Here is a 25538-nt window from a genome sequence, read left to right as displayed (position 1 = left end):
TATTATAGGTCTTCTACATTGTTCATGTTAGAACATGTTATAATGTCTTCTACTGAAACATGTTCTAGTGCATATAAAAACAAATTTAGAATTCATAGAATTTAACAGTTATTCAGATCTTTTTATTTTTAAATTCCAAATATGATTAAGGAATTCCACGCGACGTAAAAAAAGAGATTATTTATCAAAACTGGATTCTTCACCACGACAGTGCGCCTGCTCACGACAAATTTTCTACGAAATACGTTTATTATGAAATTTATCTCGAATAGACTGATAAACAAAGTGGAAATTAACCGAGATGATAGACAAATAAGTGGGGGAGAGGAGGGGAGATGAACTTAAAATGATGATTGGGAGAATCTTACCGCTTTTGGTACCATCTCCGTTATCGGCTATGCATTACAATGCCAGCAAACGTGGCTGTAATTTGGACTGTCGTAGCTTCCAATTGCCTCTAATCTCATTCCATCTGGAAACTAGATCCTAGTAGAGTGGCTACATTGGCAGACTGCACCTAACTGTAAAGATTAAGTATTAACGGTATGTACGTCACTATCGGTGACAGACTAATTTGTTTATTGTCATTTTAGCAGCAGATGGAGTCGACTATATGAAGAGGTCGTTGAAATTACTGCATCTCGCATTATTTGAGGGTAAATTTAAACTACGTGTCGCCGTCTGAACCCTCGGTATCGCATTAAACGCAACAGTTTCAAAGTTTGCGTGTTATAGTAGACAACTTGGGCATACATAAGAGACAAGACAATCTCCATAGCGTATTGTTAGGGAGTTTCTTATCTAAGCTGGGCGAACCTCTTTTTTGAAGAAGTCTTTAAAAAAAACCCGGTCCAGATAACTTGCGTCACATCATTGGTTCGGCCCAATGGTTTTAAGAAACGGATAGCATTTAAATAACAAAGGAACATACGATTCTCATCCGTGAACCTTTCCCTTTTGACGATGGTAATCTCCGAGGATATAAAGTGATAGTAGCATCAACACAAGTGACAACAGTCAGTTGAATAGCTATCTATCTTCGATGGAAATCTTCGCCAGATTTTGCTTATTGAATATGGAGTTCTTTTTTGCTCTTTGATGGGATATAAATGCGAAAGTCAGCGATCGAGAGAAGGGCACACGCACGCACCTACACACACAGAAAGAGAGAGAGGGAGAATGAACTACTCTTTTCATCTTACTTTTTATATTATTACCATTTCTTTCTTATAACTGTGGCACTTTGCAAGACGTTATCAGATGCACGATGAAAGAAAAAAAGAAAAAAAAGGGGGTCGGGTTTAATTCTTGAAACAGGGGACATTTTTCGTTTCCATGAATGTTATTTTTGAATGCGTGCTTGTTTGGGAAATATTGATCCTATTTGCATTTTTTTTTCTTTGTTCTTTTCATCGTGTACATTTGATTGCTGTTAAAATTTCCAAGCAGCAGGACCTCGATGATGGAAGTCAAATAACAAAGGTATGATTGAAACCGGAACGATTTTTCTGGCAACAGGAGAACAGAATGAAATAGACAAAGATTTATAGTGCGATCCAAAAAAAAAAAACAAGATCATTGGTTGAAAGCAATTGTGACAGGCAAAGCATGCGCAGAAGTGACCACTACATTGTAAAGAAGATCTCCAAGTTATTGTTGACAAAAAAACGATTCAAATGATTTAGATACAGGTTAGTTTGCCGAGAGAGAGAGTATATATTCCACACTCCAAGAAAGGTAGTACGTCATTCCAAGGAAACCATGGAAACCAAAGCTTTGCAAAACTAGACGCACTTACAGCCATTGCTAATGAAGCCTGGACATCCGACCTCACTGTTTGCAAACACAACCGCCAGGATAACGCAACCACCCTGTTCAGATTTCCCCGCTACCTCTTTGTTTAACCTTTCTTCTTCCATCCTTTCAGATATCGACCAACCGGTCTCAGGTTCCACAAAGTTGCCAATATTGGTTGGTGATTCTTTTTTGTAGTGCTCTATTCGCACTTATACAGCTGGACTTACGCTCCAGTTGGATTTACTTTAAAAGTGTTGAAAGATATTCATATATTTAGGACAGGATTTGCCATCCTTCCATACTTTAAGTCTTCAGCAATCTCTGACAGCTTCCTCCTCATTGAGCAGCAACTTTATTAAGCACACCTGCCTAAGAGCGAATAGGAACCTCTTTAGCTCTAAAAACATGCTGGATTTGCTGTTTTCAAGTCGTTGAACACAGAAGATTATGCGTGGACAAGCATACATCGGTTGTTACAAATTATATTAATATCAAAATAGAACTAAAATAGCTACTCTATATTGCCCAAAAGTGGTTTTTCATTGTATATTATGTGGTTCCTTATTGTATAGTGTACACCAAAATAAAATATACCACTAGAATTAATCGGCCCTTGACCACTTTGTACTGGTGACTTTAATTGAGGTCTTTGACGAGTCCCCTTTGGTTTTCTGTGGGTTACTCCTCTATCTCACTTGTAAAACGCCTCTTACTAGGATGAGTTAGATAAATGGTCCCGAAATAGTACTGCCATTATCAACTTGGGTCTTCCAGCGCCTTCTTTTCCCTATGATCGACAATAAAACCATTTTCTGGAGCTCATAAATATCAGAACAGTTATAAAACACTCAACATGTGCGACATTAATTAGAGTTTCACAACACATGATGTCACCACCAAGAGTGCTCTTATGGTCCGGTATGCTTTATTTTGGTACATGCTGTATAAATGGATAGAACCACATATAGTTAGCTGGAAGAAAGATGATTTAAAGTATCTTTTTCCCATAGCATGTACGTATGGGTGGGGTTATCAGGGAGACGAATAGCAATGTTAGTGACAAGGGGTTTAATGCCCGACATAAAATATTATTTATAGGAACAGGAGAAGCTATAGGAATTTCTTTGGCCAATGAATACGATCAGCGGTTCGTCGTAAAATGTTTGAATTAAAATGTCGCCATTGAGAAAAAACGAACATTTTTAATCCTAAGTTATAGGGTGGATGACATTTACGACGAGCTCTCCCTGTTCTGCGTGTAGTTCGGATAGAGTCACATATAAAGGAGATAAAAAAGTACTCCTAGAAATTTTACAGGCTCAACGCTGATCCACAGTGGAGCCTTCCTCGATTATAGACGTTTTTCGGTAGAAGCGGACAGCTCGTAGTTAAAGGCTACAAGTGGGTCTGGTGATAAGGAAAAATAAATGGGAAGGAATTTCCCAGCGATTTAAAAGATTAAAGAGTAGCTCGGACGTAATCAGTGGCTTATGGTTATTTGAGTCAAGTAGGATACGCATTTTAACCATGGATTCAAAAGAAAGCAAATGAACTGCTGAAGTTTTCTTTTTTTAAAATATTTCCAAATGTATCGCATTTCTTAAGTGACCCTAGGAGTTTTTAGTTATTAGTGCTGCCACCTAGTGATGTCATTTTCGTGCGTTATACTCCAACGTGGTAGCAATGATCAAGTTCCAGGTCTCGCTTGGTAACTGTTTTAATATGAGAAAGTAACTAAGAGTGTGTACACGGGAAGAGATGCGAAGATGTTCACTGTTATGCTAACTTGCAGAGTGAGGGACTTTTATATACTTTTTTTTTTCACTTCGTGGCTGAGTTAGTAAGTTCCAGGCGAGGATAGCAAGGTTCCCAAGGTCCTTGTCTGCAAATCCAAGCCAATTTTTGTTAAGACAGATAAACAGATCAGAGCCAAACAAAAACTGCTGTCACAGGATGAGTGGAATTGTCTAGAATGTCAATTACCTCATGACGTTCATTGTTCCAAGCAACGATCTAAGTTAAAACCACGAAAAACAACCCCAGATTGTTTCAGCACCTCTGCTAAACTTCACAGTTGGGGTAATACGCTATGGTAAATGAAGTTGTTAGGGCATCTGCCCACCCAAAAATAGCCACCAGATCGGAAAACCGCGTACCGCGATTCGTCTCTCCAAAAAACATCTTACCAGTGTTGCAGGGACCAATGGGTTGTTCACCAGATGAATGTAGTGCACAACCCATCCAGATAATCAACGCCTCGATCCATCTACTGAATCTTGTTCATCTGTTTACTTGTAGAGGAACGTAGTTGCTTTGATGTCTGTTCCTAACCCTCTTGGGTAGCAGTGGATGTAATCAGCGTACTCCCCACACCGGTGGAAGAAGCCTACGTTCCAATTCCCATCGATGACGCGAAGACTTTTTATGGACTTTATTCGCAGCTTGGTTAGTCTCAGACGAAGACTGTGGTTTTATGCTGACGCCTCACAGTTAGTTTCTTTGGCACAACACATATACCTGTTCTGGGCCAGCTCAAGGGTATATTAGTATTTAGTATTAGTAACGGCCGTATGGTGCAAGAAAGCCTATGGCTTATGCTGCACCAGCCAAAAAAAAAAAAAAAAAAAATCCGAACAAAACAATGATAAAAACAAAAATTAAATAAATAATAATAATTAATAAATAAATAAAAATAATAAAATGAAATAAAAAATAAATAAAAAGGAAATTAATCCTATCATCCTATGCGCTTCCCTTACCCGAAAGTACTATCCAGATGACCTTTGAATTTCCCCAAACTGTCGGCCTCTACCACCCATGAAGGCAACTTATTCCAGTAATTTATAACTCGCTGGCTAAAATAAAACTTCCTGCAGTCCAATCTAAACATTTCCCCCCGTAACTTGAATTTATGTCCCCTAGTTCTAGCATCATTTATAATCTTGAAAATTTCGTCCTCATTCATTTTACTGATGCCTCTCAGAGCCTTAAACACCTCAATCAAATCTCCTCTAAGGTGTCTAGTTTCCAAACTCTGCAACCCACATATTCGTAGTCTTTCTTCATAAGGACGCCCTTTTGCCGATCTCACCAGGCGAGTTACCCTTCTTTGCACCCTTTCAAGAAGCTCGATGTCTTTCTTTAGGTGCGGTCTCCATACTTGAACACAGTATTCCAAGTGTGGTCTAACATAAGCCTTATATAATGGGATTATCACGTCCCTATCTCTACTTGCAAAAGTTCGATAGATCATCGATAGGACACCATGGGCCTTCCTTGCAACCTGTTTACAATGCTCAGAGAATTTCATGTCTGACCGTATCGTAACACCCAAGTCCCTTTCCTCCAGTACTGGGTTTAGTTGAACTCCACCAAGTGAATAAGTTATTTTGGGATTACTGTTTCCCAGGTGTAATACCTTACACTTTGTTGGATTAAAGCACAGCTGCCATTTTTCTGACCATTCTTGAAGTCTATCTAGGTCTCTCTGAAGAAGCTCAGCTTGACAGTGATCATTAACTACTCTACCAATTTTAACATCATCTGCAAATTTAGACATCACGCCCTCTATCCCTTCATCAATGTCGTTTATGAAAATTAAAAACAACAGTGGTCCTAATACTGATCCTTGGGGAACCCCACTTCTTACATCAACCCAATCTGAGGAATAGCCATTTATCACAACCCTCTGCCTCCTGCCCTGAAGCCATCCTTCTATCCATCTAAGGATTTTCCCAGTGATTCCAACCTGTTCCAGCTTATAAAGCAACCGCTCATGTGGGACTGAGTCAAAAGCTTTGCTGAAATCTAAATAAACAATGTCGAAATTATTCCCTAAATCCAGCTCGTGAGTGACCCTTTCGAAATAGCGAACCAGATTTGTTAAACATGATTTTCCCTTTACAAAACCATGCTGAGTATCCTTGAGAATTTCAATTCGATCCAAATGATCCTGAATTCCACCCTTGATCATTGCCTCCATGATTTTCCCTACTACTGAAGTCAGACTGACAGGTCGATAATTTCCAACTTCACTTTTAGAGCCACCCTTATGTATGGGAGATACATTTGCACTTTTCCAATCCAAGGGAATCTCCCCAGAGTCTAATGATGCTCGCATAATTAGCCTCAATGGTTCAATGCACTCGCTTGCCGCCTCTCTCAAGATTATAGGATATATTCCATCAACTCCAGGAGCCTTACTGGTCTGTAGGCTCGAAAGTTTTTTCATTAAATAATCTTGCGAAATTTCAATATCATTAATTACATATTTTTTAACTTCGCTCCCACAATTTCCCATTGCCACAAAAGGCTTTTCATTTGTAAATATCGATGCAAAATAACTGTTGAGTTCATCTGCAACGGCAGCTGGTGTATTTATTACTATCCCCTTTCCCTTACGTAAAGGTCCGATCTGGTTTGTCCTGCTCTTCTTGGCATTTATATATGTGAAGAATATGAAGCCCTAGGCCACATTAACTGATGGCGCCCCCTCCCACCGATGCGAAAATTTTCATTTTTTAGAATGATTAATTTTACATTTTATTTACTTACAAAAAGTATGTAAATTAGTAATTAGAAATTATAATTAGGTAAATTAGTTAATTATGCATTTAATATTGTTTGTTTTTAACATGTTAACAAATGAAATACACAATATTTTTCTTGCGGGCTTTGTTTTTTGGAGAAGGACGGCGTTGGCGCCCCTAGGCCAGTGCCTAATTGACCTTACCCTAAAGCGGACCCTGCCTGTTCTTGATACGTGAACAGCGAATATGGTTCATTTTTCCCAAAATTCCAGAGGTATTCTGATATTTTTGGCGATATAATGTATTTGTTCATCATTCTCTATACGTTATGTTTATTTTATACAAAATAAACATCTAAATAAACTTATACATGAACAAATATGAAAATTAGTCCTCTATGTGACTCATGACAAGCACTTGTGTCTTTGTAACCTGTTACAATGATTTTGAGGACCTAAGTCTATAATAAAATTTAATGGATTTTTTTTATATATTTTTTAATTGATACCCTCTGTTTATATTGGGAACAGGGCGTTGTTTAATTCTGCTTCTGATGAATTGGCAATTTATTTATTCAACTTTAAAACAAGGAAGAAATGAAATGGTTTCGAACAGTACGAATAATAGAAATGTATGCAGGAGCCTACCCCGGATGTTGGACCATTTAGCATCCAGACACCTTAGAGAGAGAGATTGTGATCACCATCAGTCACGAGTCCAAATGATCGCTGTCTACTTTCCAAGGTGCAGAAATGATGGCAATTACAGACCCGGAAATAATGTCACCAGCTTTTTATCTTATCTGGTTTACCATACGTTGGCTGGACTTTTAGCAACAAAAATATTTGGTGGACACTAATGACTCTTGAACGGATGTCACGCTCTTGGCGCGATAACGCAAAACTGCTACCAGATAAATAAATAGAATTTAGGAGAGAGGGAAAAAACAAACAAAAGCAGGGAGTGACCAGTTGTACAGAATAAGCAGTTCTCAGCTCGATTAAAATGGAAAATAGTACTATTATTACTTGATTTAAACCAAGAAGACGGACTGATTACCGATTTGGGGGTGTTGCCCTTGGAAAAAACATTGAGAACCAACTTCGGGAAGTTTATACGAAGTCTAACGATAAAATTCCCACTACGTTTTAGTGGTGCGGTTGCCTTTCCAAGCACTCTCCTTCTGACACATTTAAAATTCTTTGCCATGCTTTGAAACATTGTTGGAAATAATTTTGTGGAAGGATCCTTCAATATTGACGTCACATTGCCTTGAATATCTTCAGTTGGTTCCAAACAGATCCATTCAAAGAGCTTTTCAGGTACACGAAAATGGGACAAGATCAGTCGACTATGGTGGGCATTTTTTTGAGAGGAGTGGTGAAAAGTTTACTGGAAGAGATGGTAAAGACTCTTACCAAAGTCTTTATTGACTGTTGTCTTCTTCTGATACGTGTATGGCGAGTAAGGCTCATTTTTATGAAACTTCCACGGGTATCCCGGATATTTTTGGCACTATAGTATATTGTGCAAACACCGATCATCTAAACTCACTCCATTATCCTCGCAAATGGTTAACTTTGCAACTTTATCGTGGCCTATAAAATGGATGCTGGATCCCCAGCGAAAATATTAATTCATCATAAACGTGTAACTACCAAAAAAGTCGCGAGACATAAACAAAATCTCGCTTCTTCGAAAGTGTGGCTTTGGAATTAATATCCAGAATTCTAAGTTTCTATTTCTTTCTTCTTCTTTTTTTTTTTTTTTTTTTTTGGCTGTTTTCGTTTTCAGCCTTCCAGAATACATTGCTTTCAAGTGCAGGGAAAATGTATCACTGTAGTCTTTCTTTAAAGTTTCCAATGGCCGTATGCCACGTGAATAAAACATGAATCTTGATGTATGAAGGTACTAAACTTTAAGGGTATCCATGACGAATTTATATAATGGATAAATCATTCATACACGCACGGTTACATTAGCGCTTTCCTACCACTCGCTGTGGTGTCTTTTCAACCAAACAACCCCAGCTGGAATGTAGAAAACTCTGGTCTGTATTTGTCACCCTAGTTTTGCTCAGCAGCAAAACTAAACAGCACGCTTTTCTTAAAATATCATTTTAACATATTTATTTTTCTGCATTCCTCAGTTGGGAAACAAATGCAAGCTAATATTTCAACCTAATACAGGCATTACTTGACGAAGGTACCGAATAAATTGTTCAGCAATTTCAAGCATTAAAATAAAACATAAAAAAACAACAAGTACGCTATAATTTCCACACAGCTCAAACAATAACAAAAAACACGCCCTCTAGTGGATGTTTTGTGTTTAATGCAGATAAAATTATTAATTGTAAAGAAACACAAGCAGAGACATTTTATTAATTGTAACGTACCTTCAGGTACTTTTTATGTGCTTTTTTTGTTGGTTTTGTAAACATTGCAAATATTAATGGGGACGTGAAATAATAACAGGTTTATTAACCAAAGTGGCTTGTAAAAACGTACTTTTTTTTCTTCTTTTTTTTTTTTTTTTTCGGTGGTGGTGGTGGTGTGGCTTGTTCGAATGAATCTTGTGTGTTGTTTGGAAAACTCAATTTAATGTCGGGAACTTTTTTAAGGAATATTTTCTTGCGATGACCTCTCTTTATCTGTAATCTTGTCACGGGATATAGAGAGAAAAACAGAAGCTTCGAAATATCGGTGTTTTATTTAATTTTACAATAATATACACTGCAATATCAAAATATTGGAAACTGTAAAATCTGATACTTTACGATCCGGCACATTTTGAAGAAAAAAAATAGCGTGTGTACTCTGTACGCACGAAAGATATTTTATTTTTTTTAATTCAATAGTAGACGTTGAAACAAAATCAAAACCGTTTAAATTTAAACAGTTAGAACTGAAGTTTATGCTCACGCCCGCTACTTACTCTACCAAATCATTGGACAAAAAGAGATAGATGAAAGAAGAAAAAGTAATAAAATAGAGATAAGTTAAGAAAAAGAATTATATATGATTTGCTTGTGTCCCTCTGTTCGGGCTGCTCTTTGAACTTGAATAACTCAAGGACTAAACAAGCTTTTGACCTGATTCCCAAAGTTTATTTTCCAACCGATTTACAAATCTCAGGGTCAGACTTTCAATGAAGTTGGCGTTTTGGCTCATGGACAACTTTATGGAACAGTTTCCAGGTCTTAATAATTTTTATGCAATAATTGTATCCTTAGTTACCAACGAAGGGAGCCAAGGGAGAGGTTACTTCGGTATTAATCTTTACTTCTTCTCATAGAATATTACAGATATTCTAGTAACCAATAAAAAAGATAGATTATTAGATGGAGAGTTGAAAAAATATGAGATTGTTGGGAAGAAAAGTAAGAAATTGAAAACATCGAGAGAGAGAGAAATTGTAAATGTGATAAAAAGTGAGAGAGAGAAAGTTAAAAAACTAAAATGCGAGATTATTAAGCTGACAGAGATAGGAACGATCAATTATGGTATAGACACTGAAAGAAAAAAAAAGAAGAGAAAGCAGAGAAGAGGAGGAGGGAGAGAAAGCGATTCATGTGAATCCATCACTTTTTCCAGTCGAATATTCCCACTTAAAGAGGAGGAACACGCACTTATTGGAGAATCTCAGATCGTTCAACTTATTTCAGGGATGTCTAATTATGAAGCAAACGCAATGAAAGTGGACGCTAAATAGTGCTAATTGCCTTTTTATCCACGTGTCCACTGCTCCCCATCACCACAATTCACATGCCTACTTCCCTTTTTTTTTTTAAATCCTTTTTTTTCTTTTTTTTTAATTGGTCTCTTTTTACCGATGTCGAAGTTGTGTGTGTGTGTTTCATCGGAAATTGCCCGGGATCAGAAACTATGAAAAGTAGGGTCGAAGCTCAAGCGTCTGTAACTTCAATTAAATTAATTATCTCTAATTAAGCTCACGGCATTTTGTGCCCCATTTTTTCCACACTCCCTTCTGAGTTTTATCTAATTAGATTAATTTTACGATTAGCTGAGTAAATCGTCGATAATTGTTTTGAGAATAACATTAGACTCTTTTTTTGGGGGTGGGGATGGGGGGAACCACGGGAAAAGGCCATTGTTTGTGTTTGACGTTGTTTCCTTGAGTGAGTTCTTAATAGCATCAACGAAGTTCTTTTTTGAACATTTACCTGAAACAGTACAAACAACCATTGCTTTTACCTTCCTTATAAACAAGGCTACGCAGGCCACAAAAAACTGCTTCCGCGAAAGAAGCGACTATTTAATGAGCTGGAGTTAATTTTTTTTTTTTTTTTCTCTTTAACTTTAGTAATCTAAATCGAAGTGGAATGTAAGAATAACTCGTATTTCTAAAATTACAACAATCTCGTCATTTCAAAAGAAACTTTTGAGTTTCGAATTTCAATTCTCTTTCTCTCTTTTTTAAGATGTTCTCTGATCCGAGAAAGAGACACGTGATCTTAAGGAATTCTGAGTTTTCATATTTGAAATACGATGTTTATGAGGTTCACCTACAGGGCAGCGGGTTATCAAACCCTGGAATAAGTTTCCTCCCACGTGGCAGAGGCAGAGAGTCTGGCTAAGTTCAAAGAGGAAATGAGTGATTATCTTGTGGGAATTAGACTGATAGATTATTGTTTATGATTATTGATAAATGTTTATGAAGTTTATCTACAGGGTAGCGGGTTACCGAACACTGGAATTAAGTTGCCTCTAAGTGGCACAGGCAGAGAGTCTGGCTAAGTTCAAAGAGGAAATGAGTCGGGAAAGAGGAATCATCGTCCTTCCTGCACCGGGTGGGAAAAAAGACCTGGGTTCGAATCCCGTCAACGGCTCGAGGAATTTTTATGGGTCTTTTGTACAACGTGGCACAGTTAATCGGTCTAAGGCGAAGGGTAGCGTGGTTTTTTCTCCCGGAGACTCGGGTTTCTCGTCCAGCAAACAAACAAACAAACCGACAACAGAACACACACAATACGTAGGGTGCAATATGGTCTAAGTCGCTGATGTGCCTAAAGAACGTTGGAAACAACAACAACAAGCATCATTTGGCCTTACTAATACCATTATTTGTGATCATTAAGGAAATGTCCATCAAGACACCATCTCCTCTTACGGCGTGTCCTTGACAGTGAGATCCATAGTAATCTTTTTTCGGGATGTCGTTCCTCCTCTCAGTTAATTTTCATGGAGGATGCTACTCTCCTAGGCTGAAGAAAATTTATCAATTAACAAACAAATAGCGAGTATAAAGAGATCTTAATACAACGCAAAAACATGGCAAAGAATGCTAACCAAAATGTGCTGTTCCAGTCGTCACATTCTCCTAACCACAGTCCATCAGATTTCTTCTTCTTTCCATCCCTAACGTTCTCTTTGATGATATTTCTTAATGGTAAGATACACGGAATCATTTGAGACTGAGTCACGCGATCAAGAACAACTGCAAGTGTTAAAATAATCACCCAAAGTGTATTCATCTTTGCCAGAAATGTGTCTTCTGGGCTGGTGGTTATTTAGAAACGAACTGGCCATCAAACGCGAGACTACGATAGTAAAGGCTCGTTTGATGCGACCATTGTTCGAGCTCGCGTGAATGCTAAATACGGTGATGTTCGCGCACGCTCCCTATCTCTTGCGAACTCTTCCGACCTTATATGATCGTCGCGTATAATCGAAAAATTAACCTTCTGCCACCAAGGATTGCAGGCGAATACGAATTTCTATTGGCCCAACCTCATAGACAATGCATGATAAAGTCCACCAAAAGGAACTGTATAAAATCAAGACCAGTGAAGTTTTCCGATGCATCTGCAATTTAAATATGTCAAAAACGCATAGCTGTCTACCTCTTCACCATCTCTCTATTTTTGTATTTTTTTAAAATCCATCTTTCATTCGTTTATCTATTATCTGTACGTCTGTTTTGGAAAACATGGCTTGAAAACTACGAAGGAAAAGAAAAAAAACAAAACAGGAAAGAACGTACATTATACAGAGAGAGAGAGAGAGAGAGAGAGAGAGAGAGAGAGAGAGAGAGAGAGAGAGAGAGAGAGAGAGCTAAAAGATTAGAATTATTCTAAGGCGTGTTTTTCGCTTACTTTGGTCCTTTGGCACTTGGGCTGATGGAAGTATTGGTTTAATCTTGGAGTGGAAGCCTCAAATTGATTTTGTAATCAGCGGGGCCAAATAATTACATGCGTTCCGGCCCTGTTCTTTAGTTTTAGAATGTGCCTGCCTGCTTGTAATGTTTTGCATTTGCAACTGATATTCTTACCGTTAATTGGGTAAAGCTGAATAAGTAAAAGGAAAATATAACAGAGGTCGACTTCAGAAATTTAGATTTTCATCCCTATTTGCTGATAAATCCAAATCCCATCAATCCCATTGGGAAAATATGCTTTGCCCAACACTCCTTCCTTCTGTAGTCACTAACGTATGTTACTGACTACAGAACGAACTTTTTCTTTCCATTTCTCCATTTCCCTGATCTCTCTCTCTCTTCTTCTGTCATTCTTCTGTTGGCTTATATCTTAGTTAAACGCTACACGCGGAGGCATACAACGCCAAAACCACACCCAGTATGATTGCATGACATCGGGATAGGGTAGCCTCTGTCTAATAAGAAACCCCTCTCGATGTCCTTTGTGATTATTATACAACGTAGTAGCCCTATCTTGACACCGAGGCCAACGCCCTCTTTTAATGATTTACCGAACTGATTTTGTGCATATTATATCGCGTGAGCAAAGATAAAAGCGTGATACACGCTGATGTGTCGTCACATGAAAACAATGAGGGCCGGTGTGACGCTATGTAGTCGCTAGGCAAAGAGCGAAAGCGCTGTTGGCAACGTTGCTATGGGGATACCATGAATGGCATATACCACACATCTTAGCTTCATTACAGTAATGGCCAACAGGCATCTAGTCTCGTATGCAGAAATTACGTATAGCTCAATGGACGATGGAATCAGATGTGCCTAATTGCAGACGACACTAAATTGCAGACGACCGGTTTTAATGTCGTCTGCGTTGCGCATTTTGCATTGGGTAGAAAAAAACAATCGCTGTGGTCCTAGTGCCAAAAAATAGTTATAATGAAGATGTAAACTCATCAAATGGGGGCCGGACAGTAGTGAAATAGCAGCAGGGTAGGAGGAACCCCCACCTTGCACTAAATTCAGTTTCCATTACATTGTTTCTCCCAGAAATCTGCTCGTTGGAGATTTATAACCATTTGCACTTTCTTTGGACATCTATTGATCTCTAAGGACCTTTCCAATCCAAAAATTTCCTAACTGACGCTTACATTTCTTAGGTTATGAACCTTGACCTTCTGTATCGTTTCTTGAACAGCCTTACCACTTAGCGACTCGCTTTTTCTTTCTCCAATCGAGGCTACCCTCTAACGTCTATCAATGTTTATTCTGTTCCTATATTCGTAGCCTTGATTTCCTGCTCTCCGATTGCACGTGTGTCAGTTACTTCCCAACGGCATCAGGCTAACGCCGACTTCCAGCGACGGGCCTCTCCCCATTCTTTCCGTGTCATTGCTTCAGCTCTTCTGCCGTCTCCGCTTTCTCCACCTAGCCGTCATGGCTCCTTTTAGCTTCCTTACCTTGTCAGGATTGGCTCTTTTGTGTAGGAGCGATCTTCTCAATGAAACACAGACACTGCACTGTATAACCACAGCTGTACCCTTGTACAAAAAGAGAAGACCCTATTGGATGAAGCTTTTATTTTCTTATTATTTAAAATAAGATTGCGTCATACATACTGGTTGCGTCATACGTCGCAGATGGTGGAATGGCCCTGGTGAATCTCCAAAGATGTGAAATCTGGCGACGATATGAAGGCAGCAACTGGCTAAAATATTGAGAAATAAATGCCAATATGGGCATTGTGGGATGTGGTAATACCATCATCAAATAAGAATAAAATATATTCTGACTCTTCCACCGCCAGATGCTCCTTTGAAAGGAACGATATTGACTTGCCATCTGCAGGAGCTCATAGGAAAACACAATGAGCTAAAGCGGAAAGGTCCCTAAGGTAGAAATAAACAGCCACAAAGCAAAGAAAACATACAAAATGCATATATTGGTCTTCCCCACGCCTACCCCAAAGTACTAAAAATGTATTTTTAACTCCTCCGCAGGCGTTCATAAAAATATGATGGCCCAATTATATCAGCTGTACCTTGAGAATCTTGATACTTATATAAAAAGAACATAAAATATATTTATTTTTATAATAATGAAAAATATAAGTTTATTTTATGTTTTAACAAGTAATGATTTAAAAATTTTCGACAAAAATAAAAAGAACACGGGGAAACACCCTAAAAAAATTCAATTTATTATACAGACACCAAAATAATAACTTCATAAAAAAGCACTTAAGTGCCAACTAAACTTCCTAGTAGGGAGAAAACGACAAGAGAGGTGTTATAAAATGAGGTAATGAAATTGTCATAAAAATGCCAATGTGACGTCACATCACGAGATCACGTCAAGTAGCGTGGCGCGAGCTGGTACAATTGTGACATTTCGGGATTTACAACAAATAAATAACTTTCGTCTGCTTAGGAAAGGTAAGTTGTAATAAACTGAAACTGACACTTCGTTCCTAATTCAAGTTAAAATCTTTTGGAAACGTAGAGAATTACAATAAATCAAACTTACGTCTGCTATTTTAGTTTATACTTCTGCTTATGACGGTAAGCTGCAATAAACTGAAATTGACACTTGATTCCTGATTAAAATCGTTTGGAAAAGTATATTTACAATAAATCAAACTTTCGACTGGTATGAAATTGTACATTTTCTACAAACTAAAATTGATACTTCGTCTGCTTATGAAGGTAAGCTGTAATGAATTGAAATTAATACTTCGTTCCTAAATCAAATTAAAGTCGTTTGGAAACGTAGATTTACTATAAATAAAATTTTCGACTGGTATGAAGTTGTAGAATTTCTATAAACTAAAATTGATACTTCGTCTGCTTATGAAGATAAGCTGTAATAAACTGAAATTGACACTTCATTCCTAATTAAGATCGTTTGGAAACGTAGATTTACTATAAATCAAACTTTCGACTGCTATGACGTTATAGAATTTCTATAAACTAAAGTTGATACTTCGTCTGCTTATGCAGGCAAGCTGTAATAAACTGAAATGGACACTTCGTTCCTAATTCAAATTAAAATCTTTTGGAGAGAAACGTAGAATTACAACAAATCAAACTTTCGTCTGCGATTTTAGTTTATAGAATTTCCATGAACTAAAACTTATACTTCGTATGCTTATGAAGGTAAGCTGTAATAAATTGAAATTGACACTTCGTTCCTAATTCAAATCTTTTGAAGAGAAACGTACAATTACAAAAAATCGAACTTTCGTCTGCTATTTTAGTGTATAGAATTTCTATAAACTAAAACTGATACTTTGCCTGCTTATGAACGTAAGCTGTAATAAATTGAAATTAACACTTCGTTTCTAAATCAAATTAAAGTCGTTTGGAAATGTAGATTTACTATAAATAAATTTTTCGACTGCTATGAAGTTGTAGAATTTCTATAAACTAAAATTGATACTTCGTCTGCTTATGAAGATAAGCTGTAATAAACTGAAATTGACACTTCGTTCCTAATTAATATCGTTTGGAAACGTAGATTTACTATAAATCAAACTTTCGACTGCTATGACGTTATAGAATTTATATAAACTACAGTTGATACTTCGTCTGCTTATGAAGGCTTATGTAATAAACTGAAATTGACAATTCGTTCCTAAATAAAATCGACAAACTAAAATTGATACTTCGTCTGCTTATGAAGGTAAGCTGTAATAAATCGAAATTGACACTTCATTCTTAATTCAAAAAATTAAAATCTTTTGGAAGCGTACATTCACAATAAATCAAACCTTCGTCTGCTATGAGTTGTAGAATTTATAGAAACTAAAATTTATACTTCGTTTCAAATTCAGGTCTTTTTAGAAATATATATTTAAGAGAACAATGGCGTTTTTAAAAGCAATTATTTATTTATCGTTAGCGAGACAACGATTTATATAAACTCGCGTGTTTTTCAACAAAAACATCAAAAATTCGAAAAAAAAAAAAAACCTGAAACAAACGATGCCATGTTTTTAATATTTAAAAATAAAGCAAAAAAAAGCAACTCGTAATTAACAGGTTCGCTTTCTTTTCTTCGTTTTAAATAGACCCAAAACTTATTAACGCGGATCGTCTTATGAAAATGGCGCCCTCTGTAAGTTTCACCTACAATTACCATGACGAGTTTTAATCAGAAATTAATTCCCCTCGGATTGCAATCTCAAACTAAACAAGTGGCCTATAATTAAAGTAACGCTAAAATGTAAAAAAAGAGAGAGGAAAGAAAAGAACTTTACAAGGACATAATTTGAATGTCAAAACAGCCTTTAATTCAAACTCAGTTACTTTTAAATCTTGTTTATCTAACAGAGTTAACATTCCAATTAGTAAAAATCTTTGTTTAGGGTAAACAGAAATTCTTACACAAAATAACCGTATTGATCTTTGGCGTTTCTATAAAATATTAAATAAACTAACCTTTGAAAAATCGCAGGAAAAACTGATGGTCACGTGTTACAATGGCTGCTACATGATGATACGTTCTTACAGTGTTTAATCTGAAAGCAAGCATATTTATCAATGTATTTAAATGATTTTTTTGGCCTAATTCAAATTAAACAGATATACAGAATCGGTTGTTTACATATAAATACTGTATAATAGTTAAGATTCATGAGGTTCGGTAAACAGATTACAAGATACGCTCGACAATTACTCCAAGTTAGTTTTTGCGTTTAGTATCGACTGAAACTTCGCTGAACTCCTCAGCAATCTCTAGAATGGATTTAATGAAATTTCTCTGTGCTAATTGGTTATGTAAATGATGCAATTAATTAAAAGTAAATTGCGTACAATTTCGTGGGTTTTTTTTTTTTTTTTTATTTTATCGGGACCATTTTAAGGAAGCTTAAAATTTCTGGGAGAGTAATTTAACTTTTCAACTTTCTTATTACATTCGTAACAGATGACTTTGTACGCAAAGTTGTTTATAAATACCTTCTTGGAGTTTAAAAGTTTGTATAAATTTTACTTTGGTAGAAAATTGCGTGTACAGTACAGTACACAGAAACAGTACACAGTTTCGGTTTTTCATCCCGAAAAACACGAAACCTACCCTAGAACACACGCAAATTCAAAACAAATCAACCGATTTGCTTTTATATATGATTGGAACAAAATTAATAGGCACATCTATATGATAGTACATTTTGATGACCATGCTTAACGTTTTCTGTCTCCAATTTTTATATCCAATACACTTTGGTGACCAGATCCCATTACAACATCATCGGGGGAATGCACGTAATAGTACCCAATAGAGCAATCATTTAATGAGGGGGGGTGGGGAAGGAAAGTACGCTATTACGTGTTTCAGGGATTGTTTATGGGACAAGTGAAGGCTCGCGCAGAAACAATGCATTCGATGAAAGGAAATCTGTCCCATAGGGACTTTGATCGTGTCTCTTTGGTTCTTTAACATCCCCTTTAAATGTGTTAAAGGAAGTAATTGCAACTTCATCCCCCTCTACATCTCTCTATTTGCCCAATGGACGCTTAGGGGGGTCTTCTAACAGCACGGAGTTGTCGAAGCAGAACCTTTTAGACAATGGATTCGTTCAACTGTTACAAGTGCTGGCCTTGGGCCAGCACTGAGATTTCCCAAATTAAGGTCTCTGTTTTTATGCTTTTCTACTAAACTTCACATTCCAGTAAGGGGAAATCGGGTTTGGTTTCAAATCTACTTATCTGATATGAGCATTACCACCTTTTACGTGATGAAGGAAAAAGACAGGATGGAGAGAGCAGGAGAGAAGTGCGTATTACAGTGGAAAGAGCAAAGACTATTTGTTTTTTGTACACGATTCCCACAGTAGGGATTTAGATAATTGTATTCTTCGCTAATTAACGAAAGTCCCCTAATGATTAGACGAAGTGCAGTTCCTCTTTTCTCATTAAGCATTCAACTAAGCGACCCCAGTGATTATTTAAAGAATTTCCTCACCCAGCCTTTAGCGTTATATTTGTCCACCTTTCTTCTATTGTCCTTCCAAATGAACACGATGAATATTAATACCTATAACTGTAAATACTAAAACATATACACTCTTCTACTAAAAGTCAAGGGACACGTATCCAGGAATATGTATTTCTTCATAGAATTGTGTTGTCCTGCCTTTGGCCATAATTTAATGCGTTGTAGAAGACTTGCTACTAATAGGTCAAAGAGTTGAGGCTTTTCAAAGCTGAGCTGAGTTAGTTGGTCTTTGGAGGAGATGTAGAAATTTACCGCGGTAGTCAGAAGACTGTCCAAGTTTTTCATCCCACAAACAAAATAATAAACCAGCCTTAGAACGCAAATTAATGGACACTGATGTCTAATGGCCTGAGTTTCAGCAGTAATCCAAAACATTCCACAAACCTGTCAGACCTGTTTTAAGAGTTGCAATTCGATCCAGAGAAGAACTCAAGCATGATATGATTCCAGCTATCCATCCGATTGAAAATTATTGAATCTCAGTGCATTTCGATGCGCTTAAAGGTTAAGAAGTCAATCTCAAATAAAAAGAAGGAAAAAAAAACCCAGAAAGTTTTAACTTTCGCTAGCGACAATTTGTTTTATGATCGCAGAGGGCAAAAGCTGTTTTTGTATTGGCACATCTTTTAAAATCTGTAGCTTGGCTGCCAAAAGAAATGCGCAGTATTCAAATTACTACACGCAGCGTCTCTGCCCCGATACATTTATTACCAGGAGCGTTTTACGAGACACAAAGTACAGAATCGGTTTAACCCGTCTTTCCTTCTTTCTTTCTTTTTTTGTATTTCCCACGTACGTTTCTGTTTATTTTCTCTTCAGCTTCCTCTGGAACTTATTTTGCATATTTACCAATCTTAGGGTAAACCCCAGTCCCATTATTAAAAAAAAAAAAAAAGAAAAGAAAGAAAAATCTGAAACTCTTCTTTAGGACTTTCACCTTTCCTTTTCTTACGTTTGATCTTTAGAAAACTTTCTTGGCATCGAACCACACTCGGAATCCAAAAAGGAGAGTAGAAGAAAATCACTTACAAGGTAAAATTTATGCATGCGTCTGGATGGGTTTGTTTGCTTTCAAAAAGGAGAATGATTGTGAACTTCGGGTGGAGGAATTAGAATATGAAACTAATCCCTCCCCCCTTAACCCCCCCTTCGGTCTCCTTGACAGTCGGCATCTTTTCTACATACTTTTCGCCAGAAATGTCTGCTTGTTTCTCAAGCTACCATCTGTTGGATAATCATTTTGAACACGGTGCGAGCTAATGTCATTGCCACCTGCCGCTAATATCTACTGTTTCAAGTGTGTGTGTGTGCGCGCTTTCCCTGCTAATTCTAGCATGCGAAAATAACTTTCCCCTCTCCCTCTTTCTGTCTATTATTCCCTAATGTATTCAGCTAATTAAATAAACTTCTCACAGGCGTAAGTTACTCTCATTTACAATGATGCTTATGACTTGCGAAGCATCTGGAAGTTTTAGTGGATTTCTTATTATTTTCTTCTCTCTCTCTCCACTCACTCTCTCTCTCTCTCTCTCTCTCTCTGTCTTTCTCTCCCATCATTGCGCACTTACAGTCGCAATTAAAACTGACTGAAGTAAATGTTATAGGAGATTAAAGATGGCCATTTGGAAATTCTGTAGCTTCAATGGCCTTTCTGCCAATGGCGTGTCCCCATTTTCCTCTTCACAACGTTTAAAATTCAAGTGGTGTTGTCGCCAGTACTTTTCTCTTCTCTCTATTATTCGTACATTCATTGCTGCATTGTCGGCGGTATCCTTCTCCTCCTCCTCCTCTTCCTCCTTCCCCCAACTATGGATTAAACCATTCTGCCGAGTTGTATTCATAATTAGCTGAAGTCTAACCGGAAGTTCGCTATGTCCTTATGGCGTACTTCCGGTTTGTTTGCAGTTTGGCTGGTTTTGGTAAATGTTTCGCTTTTATGGTGGTACGAGATCGTGTTTTGCGTATGTAAATATTGGGATGTAAGTGGTGGTTCTTTACTGGACATATCTTTGTCTTTTTTAAATTATATATTTTAAGAATTCTTTGTTAATTTAAAATGTTTTCTCTTGTAATAATATCGATTTTCTGTTTGCTAGACGAAAAACCCCACTTTCCAGATGAAAATTGCGCTACTCTCGCCTGAGACCGACTAACTGGGCCACGTTGTGAAGAAGGCCCGTAAAAATTCCTCACATCATCGAAGGGACTCGAACTCGGGTCTTTTCGACCCCATGCGGGGAGGACTGTGATCCTACCAACTGTGCTACCCGAGGGCTTAATTCTGGGAGTTTTAACCACCAGGTCTATGATATTAGGGAAGTCGAGGTCTGTGATAAACGTGGCCACTGCAAGTAAGTTAGTTACGATAGCCTGTTTATTCCAAGGGAGTGACATCAAGGTGGATTGTGCAGCTAGGCTCTGGTTGCCAATTAGCCAGTTGACCCATTGCTCAAAAGCCAGTATTGAGGAATCAGGAACTTGTTGAAATATATTGTAGGGGCAAGGAACTTTTAATAGGGCATTTCTAAGGTAGCTGTGATGCGAAATGGTGAGATGAGTTCCGCGATAGATTGAATTAGCCTTTTGATGTAATTCCTGAGAATAGATTTAAGGGCTATGGCTGCTTTATCATTGACTATTTTGAAATAAAACAAAATTACATTAAGTTTTGTTTTGAGCGCTGAGGCCTTTTCGGATTCTTATAAGGGTGTCCATGAAGTTGCTATATATAGATCTTCCCCAGATCAGTGTGTGGAGGCCTATGTTTGGAGCAATGATTTTCTATAGGGGCTGAATTACTTTTTGAATATCTTAAGTAACTCACAATTGATGTCAATAGGTCTAAAATCTTGCAATCTACCTTACCAAAAAGTATTTCGCCACCCTTGAAATGTAGTGAACAGTGCGAAAGAGATGCGTTAAGCACCAAAGCAACTAAGGCTACGAGGAGTCAGTATATTATGTCTGTAATTTCGTGTACTCTTTGGCCAGTTTGCTATTTGCTGGCCAAAAAAACCCAAGTTGCCGGGAGAAAGACAGTGGGGAATATGGGCTTCAGCTGGTGACGTCACAAATCAGTGTTACGACTGTATATTCTAGTTGGCGTTGAATCTGTGTCCATTTTTCCTGCAAAGGCTGCAAATGTTTTCAGCCAAACGCCTAAAAGAGTTTTCCTTTGCATAGAATGACGCATTTTAAATTACAAGGAGTGCAGTTCCAACTTCTAACTTAAAATATATTTTCCTATGGCATCGGGAGTTTGTAACATCTTATATGACTCAAACTGGTTTCTTTACTGATAACAATAAAACCACTCTGAGCCCTTGTGAGTTCTCCACGAACATATTCATCACCACATTCCAAAATAAACAAAATAATTTGCAATTCTTTCGTGTTTGGCATCCTAAAAATCTTTTAAAAATGCGAAAAGCTTCCAATTTATCAAATAAAACTTGTAATTAAAGTAATGTAAGATTAGTGCATTTCTTTTTTTTTTTTCCCCTTCTCTATGCGTGTGTTATGTGCCATTAAGGCTACGCCCTTATCCTCGTTCAATAGACCAATCCCCTACGTGACCATTAAGCAACCCTTGGCTGAATTTTGGACTTAATATATTGCAATACACTCAGAAGAAGAGGAAACAAAAAGCAAAGTGCTATTCTATAATTATTCAGTATAAAAACAAAAAACAAGAGTACAGAAAAAACCAAAAATTAAATACAACTCCATCACCAATTTGTCTCCATGGTTACAAAGAGTAGGCTAAGCATTATTATTCGTGCGCATGTCTATTTGCATTAAAGAAATGTATATTTGGCCTCTGGACGTTAAACTCAAGCAAGGTAGTCAGCAGGTGGGGCCCCTTTGATTTGGGGAGGCCCATAAAATTGAATTAAACTGGCAAAACAAACTGAATATTTTTCCTTACCCCCATCCTAGCGCGTTATAATCTATTCTCCATCACGTGCTAACCCAAACAGCAAAATGTCCCCTTCTTTACGATGTGTATCTGCTTAACATTCTGTCGAGGAATTATGCTCGGTGTCCAAATTCCCTCATGTACATTCTAGTAGGGCTGAAGGACTCCATAAGTCAATATTTTCATCTACTTAATATTCAAGAGACGCTTTCTAATACTTCTGCAGTCTCGCGACGTATTTCGTATGTCCGTAAATGACAGCTGACTTCCCTCTCTACCCTATAACACCCCCAACCTTTCCCCCTATCTCAGTAACTCCCTACGACCGAAGTACACATCGTGATATGGTACATTTCACAGAAAAATACTCACTTGACATGGATGAGTCCATGTTTTTTTTTTTTATGGGAGAGACAAGGGGAAGATAGATTGTCGAGATACAAGCTATGGAAAGAGGAAGAAAATTTGATCCTGGAAGATGTAAAGCTTGGTGTAAATAAAATAAAACTATATATAAAAGATGGGCATTGGCCTGTCTTTTATATGTGATTTTTTCCGGGTAAAAAACATTGGATGAAAAACTGTAGATTGTCATAACCGTTTGAGAACTGGTTTTTCATCCAGGAAACAAGCAAACCAGAAAATTCGCGTACTCAACAGCTACAGAACACTAACGCCTCGTGGATTTAGTTACTTTGACGCAAAATTAAACAACAAACGCAATATAAACGCTGAATTATTAAATAATTCCTTCTGAGGGACTTAAATCTCTCATCGTGGAAAATCTCCTTGAGTTCAAATTACGGTTGTAAACGTGACAGCGTCTGGTTCCTTAACTGAAAACTTCGGTGATGCTAGAACCTCCGTATACTAACTCGATGTATTCCCTCCCCATGTCGCTGTTGTCAACATCACTTTCCATCATCTCCCCCTTGGCAATATTCTATTCTTGGGCTATCATTTTTCGTTCTCTACATAGCGGGGTCCTCCAGACAACGCAGTAACTAATAGAACTATATAAATTAATATCGTGGACCAGAGTAGAGACAACGAAGATTTATCCGGCGCGTGGATTTCTATTCCTAGTCTCCCCCCAAGAGTGAACAGCGTCCAGCATAGACAGCAAAATGAATTATGACACTAGACGAATCTTCCTTCTGATCTGTTCCATTATGTATCCAGCTTTGTGTGCTTTGTTAATGTTTTGTTTCCAACATCATAAGTGTAGTTGGATATGTGGACCCAAACAGTAATTACATTTGTCACGAGGCTAATGGAAGAATATTTATACGAAATGTGGCCCCTAAGTTATATTTAGCTACCTTATGCTACGGTTAATTCTTATAATCATTAATATTAACCACTTATACAAGAAACCATTATTCATCGTGAAGATGGATGTTTAAGATCTCTGAGCTGGTTAATGAGAACTTTTCCATGCTGATTCCATTCTTTCTCGGTAACTTTGAAGTTAACTTCTATTTAGTGAATATTTCCAATGTTCTTTCAAAGAGCCAGGGATCTCAGTTAAATTTGTAGCGTTTAGAACAAACCAGGAACGTTACTACTGTTTTTCGGGATGAAAAACGCGATCTGATATTTCTAGAGCAAAGATAATTGTTGGATCCATGGGTCTAATTTAAATTTGTAGAACGCCGAGAAGGTTACTAATGTTTTTGGGGATGAAAAACCCGATCTGATTTTTCTAGAAATTTTCGTTTAAAATTACTTTAATTAGATATTTATAATTACTTTTTAGTATAAGTTTCGATTGGAAAGAGCCTCCTAGCGATGAAGAAAAAAGAAACGACATTCACCAGTCTTGGAATTATGCTGAAGACCAAGCAGCAGACGAGATACAACTTCAGACACGTGGCGTGTAACTATCGCTTCGAATTCTGATTGAGATGAGCACAGTTAACGTGCACGAGATGCTTTCCCAATGTCCACTAGGAATCCTCTTTGATCATATGTCACTGCGCACATTGGTGGAGGCAATATAAAGTAGGTTTAGATGACATCTACAGACCCTGGGGGAGATGTGTGTACATCGTACTAACTTCCGGAAGGGAAGCTGCGATAGAGAAGCGATATGGCAAACGGAGGTTTGTCGGTTAGACTTGAGAAACCGGCGAATTACGACAGCAACTCGGAGGTCAGATTGCTCTGGAGTACCTCGAAATTATAGTTTGGGAAGTTGGTAGAATGCTGATATCAACAATCCACCCTGTAGACATGGGAGTAGCCAGGAATTCCTCTCCTCCCCTCCCCCCAGAATAACAACATTTAAAATATTTGTCTGATGGGGGGAAGGGAGGGGATGGATTATAAAAGACAGCTCGACAGCCTAGTATGAATAATGTAAAACGAGATGTTGTCCATCGAGAGGAGAAGTATCTTTTCAACTGACAACCATTCCTTTGGAATGGAAAAGAAATGTTGATTCTAGATATTTGGGACTCAATCATGCAGGAAATAATAAAAGCGTTTCTTTATTTGACCTTTGAACTGTAAATGCTGAGTGGGTGTTAATTGCTAAAGCAACTAAGGCTATGAGGTGTCAGTAAATTGCGTTTATTCGGTGGTCTAGTTTTGTCAGTGCGAAAAATTCGAGTTTCCGAGAGAGAAAACCATCCAGCCTTCTCCTGAGACCCACTAACTCAGCCACGTTGTGGAAAAAAACAAAAATTCCTCTCGTCATTGGTGGGATTCGTATCAGACATATTCCACCCGGTGCAAAGAGGACGGTGATTATATCCACTGTACTACCCACGAGGATGTACATGCACATACGAGTGGTTCTAAAAATGTCAAGACGACAGTAGAAGGCCATTAAAGAAACAGAAGTGGACCAAATTCAATGGAATGGCAAATGGATAAATTTAAATTGAGGACTACAGTTGTTGGTGATTTTTTTCAATATCCAGCTCATGACAGACTTGGTTAAAGATAAATTTCCCATAAGAAAATCATGCTCTGTTTCCTTCAGAATTCTTCTTCCCTCTAAATGATCCTGGACTGAATTATCATCTCCTTCATGATTTTCCCTACCAATGAACTCAGATTAACCGGTCGATAGTTACCGAAGTTACTCTTAGCACCACCTTTTTATATTGGCG

The 25538-nt window shown here is 37.6% G+C and overlaps 1 protein-coding gene across 1 annotated transcript in view; it reads right to left on the bottom strand.

Moving 5' to 3' along the window:
- The window catches only part of LOC150086740 (plexin-B-like), a 415555-nt gene that overhangs the window by 278922 nt on the left and 111095 nt on the right, over positions 1 to 25538 (bottom strand). Inside the window, exon 3 of the mRNA XM_090372733.1 lies at positions 16943 to 17022. The gene's annotated coding sequence lies outside the window, so the exon portion shown is untranslated. The remainder of the gene's footprint in view (positions 1 to 16942; positions 17023 to 25538) is intronic.

The sequence above is a fragment of the Mastigoproctus giganteus genome, chromosome 4, assembly GCF_048544385.1.
Source record: "Mastigoproctus giganteus isolate SK-2022 chromosome 4, ASM4854438v1, whole genome shotgun sequence".
Taxonomy (NCBI): domain Eukaryota; kingdom Metazoa; phylum Arthropoda; class Arachnida; order Uropygi; family Thelyphonidae; genus Mastigoproctus; species Mastigoproctus giganteus.
The sequence above is the reverse complement of the archived record's forward strand: the minus strand, read 5'-3'. Positions and strand labels throughout refer to the sequence as shown.